Here is an 11,857-nt window from a genome sequence, read left to right on the forward strand (position 1 = left end):
CTTGAAGAAAAAAATTTAAAAATCACTGGCCAAGAATTATATATCCAGCAAAACTCTCTCTTAAATATGATGGCAAAATTAGAGCATTTCCAGATAAACAGAAGTTAAGGGAATTTGTAAAAACCAAACAAAAATACAAGAAATATTAAAGGGAGTCCTATGATCAGAGAACCAACAATATCAGACAACAACCCAGACTAGAACACATGACAGAACAACCAGATACAACCGAGATAGGGAAATCGCAAAAACAAGTGAAAGATAAAAGATTGAAAATAGGGAAACAGAGATGGCAATATGTAAATGATGACAAAGTCAAAACAAAAAAGAGGAAATAAATAGCATAGTCGTAGAACTTCCATATGGAGAAGAAGTTAAGGTAATATCAAGAAATAAAAGATCATTTAAAACTTAGGAACATAAAAGTAAATTTAACGTAGGTAGCCACAAAAGGAAGGTAAAAATTTACCCATCAAAATAAAAAAGAAGAAAAACACAAAAGACTCAGAAAACACAAAATCGACAACAATGAAAAAGGTTAAAAGAAAATAGAGAAAGAAGAACAACTCAGCACAGGAAATTAAGTGGAACAAAGAAACTGTCAACACCATGAAAAAAATTACAACAAAATGACAGCAGTAAACTCATACTTATCAATAATTATACTGAATGCAAAAGAAATAAATGCACCAATAAAGAGACAGAGCACAGCAGAATGGATGAAAAATACAATCCATCTATATTCTGCCTAAAAGAGACACACCTTAGACTCAAGGACACAAACGAACTAAAACTCAAAGGATGTAAAAAAATATATCAAGCAAGCAACAATCAAAAAAGAGCAGGACTGGTAATATTAATCTTTGAAAAAACAGACTTTAAAACAAAATCTACCAGAAAAGATAAGGAAGAATGCTATACAATGATTAAAGGATCAATACATCAGGAGGCCATAACCATAATAAATATATACTTACTCAATGATAGGGCTCAAAAGTACATAAAACAAACTCTAGCAGGATTGAAAAGAGAAAGAGGCAGTTCCACAATAATAGCAGAAGACTTCAACACACCACTTTCAGTGGACACAGTATGTAGAAAGAAGCTCAATAAAGACAAGGGAGATCTAAATGCCACAATCAATTGAATTGATCTCATAGACATATGCAGAACACTCCACGCAACAGGGGCCAAGTATACATTCTTTTCCAACACACATGGAACATTCTCCAGAATAGACATTTTAGGCCACAAAGCAAGCCTTAACAGAATTCAAAATATCAAAATATAACAAAGCATCTTTTTTGGCCATAAATCCATAAAAGGAGAAATCAATAACAGAAAAAACAAGAAAAAAAAAATCAAAGACAAGGAAAATGAACAATGCCTTGCTCAAAAATTACTGGGTTATAGAAGAAATCAAGGAATAAATACAGAAATTCATAGAATCAAATGAGAATGAAAACATCTTACTAGAACATTTGAACACAGAAAAAGCAGTGTTTAGAGGTCAACTTATAGCAATAAATGCATGTAACCAAAAGAAGAAAAAGCAAAATCAAAACATTAACCCTATAACGCGAACAAACAGAAAGAGAGCAGCAAAATAAGCCCTTGGGCACCAGAAGAAAAGAAATAATAAAGATTAGAGCAGAAAGAAATGAAATAGAGAATAGAAAAATAATTGAAATAGTAAATAAGACAAAAAGTTGGTTCTTTGAAAAGATCAACAATATATTCAATCCACTGGCCAAAGTGACAAAAGAAAAACAGGAGAGGAAGCAAATAACCCAAATAATAAATGAGATAGGCAATGTCCTGGATTGCATTATGTCCCCCCAAAAATGTGTGTATCAATTAGGTAGGCCATGATTTCCAGCATTGTGTGGTTGTCCTCCATTTCGTGACTGGAATTTTATGTTAAAAAGGATTAGGGTGGGATTGTAACTTCACCATTACCCAGGTCACATTCCTCATCCAATGTAAAGGGAGTTTCCCTTGGGTGTGGCCTGCATCACCTTTTATCTCTCAAGAGATAAAAAGGAAAGGGAAGCAAGCAGAGAGTTGGAGACCTCATACCACCAAGAAAGCGGCACTGGGAGCAGGGCACATCCTTTGGACCTGAGGTTCCTGTGCTGAGATGCTCCCAGACCTAGGAAAGACTGATGACAAAGACCTTCCTCCAGAGCCAACAGAGAAAGCAACACTTCCCCTAGAGCTGGCACCTGAATTCAGACTTCTAACCTACTATACTGTGAGAAAATAAATTTTTCTTTGTTAGAGCCATCCACTTGTGGTATTTCTGTTATAGCAGCACTAGATGACTAAGACAGGCAATATCACAAGAGATCTAACTGAATTTAAAAGAATGATAACAGAATAAAAAATTGTACTCCCACAAAATTGAAAACCTAGAGGAAATGGACAAATTTCTAGAAACATACTACCATTCTAAACTAACACAAATTGAGGTAGAAAAACTAAATGAACTCATGATAAAAGAAGAGATTAAAGAGTTAATTAAAAAAAAAAGAAAAAAACTCACAACAACGAAAAAGCTCTGGCCTGGACAGCCTCACTGGAGAATTCTACTAAACTTTCAGAGAAGGGTTAACACCGCTACTACTTAAGGTATTTCAGAGCATAGAAAAGGATGGAATACTCCCAAACTCATTGTATAAAGCCAGCATAACCTAAAATCAAAGCCAGGTGAAGACACCACAAAAAAAAGAAAATTATAAACCAATGTTCCTCATGAACATAGATGCTGAAAGCCTCAACAAAATTCTAGACAATAGAATTCAACAATATATCAAAAAAATAGAGGAGGGGGCCAAGATGGCTGACTAGGTAGACGCTACCTCGGATCCTTCTTGCAACAAAGACTCGGAAAAACAAGTGAATCGATCACATACATGACAATCTACGAACCCTGACCAACAAACACAGATTTAAAGAGTTGACCTGAGTGACAGAGACCGAGAATGAACAACTACAGGGAAGCAGCGACTGTTTTCGGAGCCTGGAGCCAGTGTCCCAGTCAGGAAAACTTGGCGCCGGGCTTTGGACTGGGTGCAGGGGAGCTGAGCACGGCATCCTGTGCCGGCCTAAACATGGGGCACAGCCCCAGCCCCCTGAACTGACCTCGGGGGAAGCCCAGCCAGTGCACACAGGTGGTGCAGCGACGTGGCTGACAGGAGGAGAAGTCACTGGGAGGCAGCGACTGATTTTGGAGCCGGGAGTGCAGCATCCCAGCTGGGTAACCGTGATGCTGGCCTTTGGACTGGCAGTGGAGGAACTGACCGTGGCTTCTGAGACAGCACAAGCACGGGACGCAGGCCTGACCCTTGGGGGCAATCTCGACCCAGCCAACGCACGCAGGTGACTTGCCCCTCGGGAATCTCAGATAAAACAGCCATCCCAAGCAAGATAAGTAACTTTGTCTATATTCCGGGGTGCTACTCTCTCCTGTTTCTCTAAACCCTCCCCTCCCCTTCCCAGGCGGCTTCATTAACATTGGAATTTCCTGAGCCAGAGGGAGAACTGCTCCTCGGTTTTTCCTTTTTTTTTTTTTTTTTTGGTCTTTTCCTAACCCATTTTTCTGGCCTAAGAGAAGCAGCCACAAAAAAACCCAGGGACCAAAAATCCTTCCCTAATTGGACTAAAAACACAGAACCAGCTCCAGGCAAGCATATGTGATCCACAGTCTTGGGCTTTCATCCCTACAGGGAACAAGGTGGCTATTATAAGGCAAAGGAATTTCTGATAGGGATCTGACTGCATTTGTTTTAGCGGATTTACTGGAAAGACACGTTTTCCAGGTCTGATATCTCTGCGTTTTCAACAGAGCCCTCACTGACCCACAACAGGGAACTGAGGGCTGAAGCTCCCCCCAGACCACCTAGCCTCCTGCCTTAGGGGTCTAAGGAGGGTGACACCTACCAATCTGTAGAGGTACTTGCATTGGGGGCCTAAGGTATAACTGCAGAGACCACCTACCAAGGTGCTTTAGGAATAGAGACACACTTACCTCACTGACACTTGGGGGAAGCCTGTCAGCATCCTGCCCCCCCCCCCGGAGTGTGAACCCCTGCTGCTACTAGAATCTGGTGCACACAACTAGCACCACTACTTCTCAAGGTGGATAGGTGACAGTGTGCATCACACACTTGATGACCCAAAATCAGATTCTACTCAAGAATAGTGAATGGACTCAGGCACATATATCTGGTAACAGCCCAATCCAGCTGGTAATAGGTCATAAGTGAGTCAAGGGCTACAACAATCAAGACAGCACAATCTAGTAGCCCATCTACATATATTGAAAGAAAACAAAACAAGATAAGACTCAGAGAGCAAATACAGAATAAATCACTACAATATTTTAGTGATGGCTCGGAGACAGCAGTCCATATCAAACCACATAAAGAAGCAGACCATGACTTCTTCTACAACCCCCCAAACTAAAGAATCAAAATCTTTCCCAAATGAAGATACAATCCTGGAATTATCAGATACAGAACACAAAAAACTAATTTACAGAATGCTTAAAGACATCAGGAATGACCTCAGAAATGAAATAAGGCAAGCTAAAGAAAAAGCCAAGGAACACACTGATAAAGAAGTTGAAGAACTCAAAAAGATTATTCAAGAACATAGTGGAAAAATTAATAAGTTGCAAGAATCCATAGAGAGACAGCATTCAGAAATCCAAAAGATTAACAATAAAATTACAGAATGAGACAATGCAATAGGAAGTCAGAGGAGCAGACTGGAGCAATTAGAATGCAGAGTGGGAAATCTGGAGGACCAGGGAATTAACACCAAAATAGCTGAAAAAAAAATCAGATAAAAGAATTTAAAAAAGTGAAGAAACCCTAAGAACCATGTGGCACTCAATCAAGAAGGATAACTTGCGTGTGATTGGAGTCCCAGAACAGGGAGGGATAACAGAAAACACAGAGAGAATAGTTGAAGATCTGATGGCAGAAAACTTCCCTGACATCATGAAAGACGAAAGGATATCTATCCAAGATGCTCATCGAACCCCATTTAAGTTTGATCCAAAAAGAAAAACACCAAGACATATTATCATCAAACTTGCCAAAACCAAAGATAAAGAGAAAATTTTAAAAGCAGCCAGGGAGAAAAGAAAGGTCTCCTTCAAGGGAGAATCAATAAGAATAAGTTCAGACTACTCAGCAGAAACCATGGAGGCAAGAAGGCAATGGGATGACATATACAGAGCACTGAAGGAGAAAAACTGCCAGCCAAGGATCATATATCCAGCAAAACACTCTTTGAAATATAAAGGCGAAATTAAGATATTTACAGATAAACTCAAGCTTAGAGAATTTGCAAAAACCAAACCAAAGCTACAAGAAATACTAAAGGAAATTATTTGGTCAGAAAACCAATAATATCAGATACCAGCACGACACAAGGTCACAGAACAGAACATCCTGATATCAACTCAAATAGGGAAATCACAAAAACAAATTAAGATTAATTTTTTTTTTTTAAAAAGCTCAAAACAGGGAATCATTGAAGTCAATATGTAAAAGATCACAATAATCAAAAAGAGGGACTAAATACAGGTGGCATTGAACTGCCATATGCAGAGGGATACAAGGTGATATAGGACAATACAAGTTAGGTTTTTACTTAGAAAAATGGGGGTAAATATTAAGGTAACCACAAAGAGGTATAACAACTCCATAACTCAAAATAAAAACCAAGAAAAACGTTAACAACTCAGCAAACATAAAGACAAATACAATGAAAATGAGGAACACACAATGTACAAAGAAAAACGTCTCAGCACAAAAAAGTAGGTGGAAAAATGAAATTGTCAACAACACACATAAAAAGGCATCAAAATGACAACACTAAACACATAAAAAAAATACTTATCTATAATTACGGTGAATGTAAATGGACTAAACGCACCAATAAAGAGACAGAGAGTCTCAGACTGGATAAAGAAACAAGATCCATCTATATGCTGCCTACAAGAGACACACCTTACACTTAGAGACACAAACAAACTAAAACTCAAAGGATGGAAAAAATATATCAAGCAAACAATAAGCAAAAAGAGCAGGAGTAGCAATATTAATTTCTGACAAAATAGAGTTTAAACTTAAATCCACCACAAAGGATAAAGAAGGACACTACATAATGATAAAAGGGACAATTGACCAGGAAGATATAACCATATTAAATATTTATGCACCCAATGACAGGGCTGCAAGATACATAAATCAAATTTTAACAGAACTGAAAAGTGAGATAGACACCGCCACAATTATAGTAGGAGACTTCAACACACCACTTTCGGAGAAGGACAGGACATCCAGTAAGAAGCTCAACAGAGACACAGAAGACCTAATTACTACAATCAACCAACTTGACCTCATTGACTTATACAGAACTCTCCACCCAACTGCTTCAAAGTATACTTTTTTTTCTAGCGCACATGGAACATTCTCTAGAATAGACCACATATTAGGTCATAAAACAAACCTTTGCAGAATCCAAAATATTGAAATATTACAAAGCATCTTCTCAGACCACAAGGACATAAAAGTGGAAATCAATAACAGAAAAATTAGGGAAAAAAATCAAAAGCTTGGAAACTGAACAATACACTGCTGAAAAAAGACTGGGTTGTAGAAGACATTAAGGAGGGAATAAAGAAATTCATAGAATGCAACGAGAATGAAAATACTACCTATCAAAACCTCTGGGACACAGCAAAAGCAGTGCTCAGAGGCCAATTTATATCAATAAATGCACACATACAAAAAGAAGAAAGAGCCAAAATCAGAGAACTGTCCCTACAACTTGAACAAATAGAAAGTGAGCAACAAAAGAATCCATCAGGCGCCAGAAGAAAACAAATAATAAAAATTTGAGCTGAACTAAATGAATTAGAGAACAGAAAAACAATTGAAAGAATTAACAAAGCCAAAAGCTGGTTCTTTGAAAAAATTAACAAAATTGATAAACCGTTGGCCAGACTGACTAAAGAAATACAGGAAAGGAAACAAATAACCCAAATAAGAAACGAGAAGGGCCACATCACAACAGACCAAACTGCAATTAAAAGAATCATATCAGATTATTACAAAAAATTGTACTCTAACAAATGTGCAAACCCAGAAGAAATGAATGAATTCCTGGAAAAACACTACCTACCTAAACTAACACACTCAGAAGTAGAAAAACTAAATAGACCCATAACAAAAAAGAGATTGAAAAGGTAATCAAAAAACTCCCAACAAAAAAAAAGCCCTGGCCTGGATGGCTTTACTGCAGAGTTCTACCAAACTTTTAGAGAAGAGTTAACACCACTACTACTAAAGGTATTTCAAAGTATAGAAAATGACGGAATACTACCTAACTAATTCTGTGAAGCCATCATTTCCCTGATACCAAAACCAGGTAAAGACTTCACAAAAAAAGAAAATTACAGACCTATATCCCTCATGAACATAGATGCAAAAATTCTCAACAAAATTCTAGCCAATAGAATTCAACAACATATCAAAAAAATAATCCACCATGACCAAGTGGGATTTATACCAAGTATGCAAGGCTGGTTTAATATTAGAAAAACCATTAATGTAACCCACCATATACATAAAACAAAAGACAAAAACCACATGATGTTATCAATTGATGCAGAAAAGCCATTTGACAAAGCCCAACACCCACTTATGATAAAAACTCTCACCAAAATAGGAATTGAAGGAAAATTCTTCAACATAATAAAGGGCATCTATACAAAGCCAACAGCCAACATCACTCTAAATGGAGAGAGCCTGAAAGCATTTCCCTTAAGAACGGGAACCAGACAAGGATGCCCTTTATCACCGTGCTTATTCAACATTGTGCTAGAGGTCCTAGCCAGAGCAATTAGGCTAGACAAAGAAATAAAGGGCATTCGGATTGGCAAGGAGGAAGTAAAATTATCTCTATTTGCAGATGACATGATCTCATACACAGAAAACCCTAGGGAATCCTCCAGAAAACTACTGAAACTAATAGAAGAGTTTGGCAGAGTCTCAGGTTATAAGATAAACATACAAAAATCACTTGGATTTCTCTACATCAAAAAAAAGAACATTGAAGAGGAAATCACCAAATCAATACCATTCACAGTAGCCCCCAGAAGATAAAATGCTTAGGAATAAATCTTACCAAAGATGTAAAAGACCTATACAAAGAAAACTACCAAGTACTACTACAAGAAACTAAAAAGGACCTACTTAAGTGGAAAACATACCTTGCTCATGGATAGGAAGACTTAACATAGTAAAAATGTCTATTCTACCAAAAGCCATCTATACATACAATGCACTTCCGATCCAAATTCCAATGACATTTTTTAATGTGATGGAGAAACAAATCACCAACTTCATATGGAAGGGAAAGAAGCCTCGGAGAAGTAAAGCATTACTGAAAAAGAAAAAGAAAGTGGGAGGCCTCACTCTACCTGATTTCAGAACCTATTGTACAGCCACAGTAGTCAAAAAAGCCTGGTACTGGTACAACAACAGGCACATAGACCAATGGAACAGAATTAAGAACCCAGATATAAATCCATCCACATAGGAGCAGCTGATATTTGACAAAGGCCCAGTGTCAGTTAATTGGGGAAAAGATAGTCTTTTTAACAAATGGTGCTGGCGTAACTGGATATCCATTTGCAAAAAAATGAAACAGGACCCATACCTCACACCATGCACAAAAACTGACTCCAAGTGGATCAAAGACCTAAACATAAAGACTAAAACGATAAAGATCATGGAAGAAAAAATAGGGACAACGTTAGGAGCCCTAATACAAGGCATAAACAGAATACAAAACATTACCAAAAATGACGAAGAGAAACCAGATAACTGGGAGCTCCTAAAAATCAAACACCTATGCTCATCTAAAGACTTCACCAGAAGACTAAAAAGACCACCTACAGACTGGGAAAGAATTTTCAGCTATGACATCTCCGACCAGCGCCTGATCTCTAAAATCTATATGATTCTGTCAAAACTCAACCACAAAAAGACAAACAACCCAATCAAGAAGTGGGCAAAGGTTATGAACACGCACTTCACTAAAGAAGATATTCAGGCGGATAACAGATACATGAGAAAATGCTCTTGATCATTAACCATTAGAGAAATGCAAATTAAAACTATGATGAGATTCCATCTCACTCCAACAAGGCTGGTATTAGTCCAAAACACACAAAATAATAAATGTTGGAGAGGCTGCGGAGAGATTGGAACTCTTATACACTGCTGGTGGGAATGTAAAATGGTACAACCACTTTGGAAATCTATCTGGCGTTTTCTTAAAAAGTTAGAAATAGAACTACCATACAACCCAGAAATCCCACTCCTAGGAATATACCCTAGAGAAATAAGAGCCTTTACACAAACAGATATATGCACACCCATGTTTACTGCAGCACTGTTTACAATAGCAAAAAGCTGGAAGCAACCAAGGTGTCCATCAACGGATGAACGGTTAAATAAATTATAGTATTTTCACAGAATGGAATACTACGCATCGATAAAGAACAGTGAGGAATCTGTGAAACATTTCATAACATGGAGGAACCTGGAAGGCATTATGATGAGCGAAATTAGTCAGAGGCAAAAGGACAAGTATTGTGTAAGACCACTATTATAAGATCTTGAGAAATAGTATAAACTGAGAAGAACACATACTTTTGTGGTTAGGAGGCGGGGAGGGAGGGAGGGTGGGAGAGGGTTTTTTACTGATTAGTTAGTAGATAAGAACTGCTTTAGGTGAAGGGAAGGACAATACTCAATACATGGAAGGTCAGCTCAACTGGACTGGACCAAAAGCAAAGAAGTTTCCGGGATAAACTGAATGCTTCAAAGGTCAGTGGAGCAAGGTCGGGGGTTTGGGGACCATGGTTTAAGGGGACTTCTAAGTCAATTGGCAAAATAATTCTATTATGAAAACATTCTGCATCCCACTTTGAAATGTGGCATCTGGGGTCTTAAATGCTAACAAGCGGCCATCTAAGATGCATCAATCGGTCTCAGCCCACCTGGATCAAAGGAGAATGAAGAACACCAAGTCACACGATAACTGTGAGCCCAAGAGACAGAAAGGGCAACATGAACCAGAGACCTACATCATCCTGAGACCAGAAGAACTAGTTGGTGCCCGGCCACAACCGATGACTGCCCTGACAGGGAGCACAACAGAGAACCCCTGAATGAGCAGGAGATCAGTGGGATGCAGACCCCAAATTCTCATAAAAAGACCAGACTTAATGGTCTGACTGAGACTAGAGGAAACCCGGCGGTTGTTGGCCCAGGACAGGAACCATTCCCGAAGACAACTCATCAGACATGGAAAGGACTGGACACTGGGTAGGAGAGAGATGCTGATGAAGAGTGAGCTATTTGTATCAGGTGGACACTTGAGACTGTGTTGGCATCTCCTGTCTAGAGGGGGGATGGGAGGGTAGAGAAGGTTGGACGCTGGCAAAATTGTCAAGAAAGGAGAGATTGGAAGGGCTGACTCATTAGGGGGAGAGCAAGTGGGAGTATGGAGTAAGGTGTATATAAACTTATATGTGACAGTCTGACTTGATTTGTAAACGTTCACTTGAAGCTCAATAAAAATAAAAAAAAAAATTCATCATCAGTAAGTGGGATTCATACCAGGTATGCAGGAATGGTTCAACATTAGAAAAACAATCAGTGTAATCTATCACAGAAATAAAACAAAAGACAAGAACCACATGATCTTATCAATTGGTGCAGAATAGGTATTTGATAAAGTCCAACACCAATTCATGATAAAAACTCTCAGGAAAATAGGAATAGAAGGAAAAATCATCATTAACACAACAAAGGGGATTTTTATACAGAGCCAGCAGCCACATTCTAGATGGAGAGAGTCTGAAAGCATTCTCGGTGAGAACAGAAACCAGACAAGGATGCCTTTTGTTACCACTCTTATTCAACATTGTGCTGGATGCTGTAGCCAGAGCAATTAATCAAGAAAAAGAAATAAAGACCATCCAAATTGATAAGGAAAAAGTCAAAGTATCCCTGTTTGCAGATGATATGATCTTATATGCAGAGAACCCCATAGAATTCACAAGAAAACTACTGGAACTAGAAGGATATTTCAACAAAGTATCCGGATACAAGATAAACATACAAAAATCAGTTAGATTTCTCTATACCAACAAAGAGAACTTTGTGAAAAGAAAATCACCACATCAGTACCATTTACTATAGCCCCCAAGAAGATAAAGTACTTAGGAATAAATCTAACCACAGACGTAAAAGACCTATACAAAGAAAACTACAAGACACTACGCAAGAAACCAAAAGAGACCTACATAAGTGGAAAAACATGCTTCGCTCATGGATAGAAAAACTCAACATTGTGAAAATGTCATTTCTACCCAAAGCTATCTATAGGTACAATGCAATCCCAATCCAAATTCCCATGACATTTTTTAACAAGATGGAAAAATAAATCACCAACTTCATATGGAAAGGGAAGAAGCCCCAGATAAGTAAAGCATCACTGAAGAAGAAGAACCAAATGGGAGGCCTCACACTACCTGATTTCAGAACCTATGATACCACCACAGTAGTCAAAACAGCATGGTGCTGGTACAACAGCAGATACACAGACCAATGGAACAGAATTGAGAATCCAGACATAAATCCAGCCACATATGAGCAGCTGATATTTGACAAAGGCCTAAAGTTAAATGGGGAAAAGACAGTCTGTTTAACAAATGGTAGTAGTGTAACTGGATATCCATTTGTAAAAAAATGAAACAGGACCC

This window comes from Elephas maximus, chromosome 2 (assembly GCF_024166365.1).
Source record: "Elephas maximus indicus isolate mEleMax1 chromosome 2, mEleMax1 primary haplotype, whole genome shotgun sequence".
NCBI classification, from domain to species: Eukaryota; Metazoa; Chordata; class Mammalia; order Proboscidea; family Elephantidae; genus Elephas; species Elephas maximus.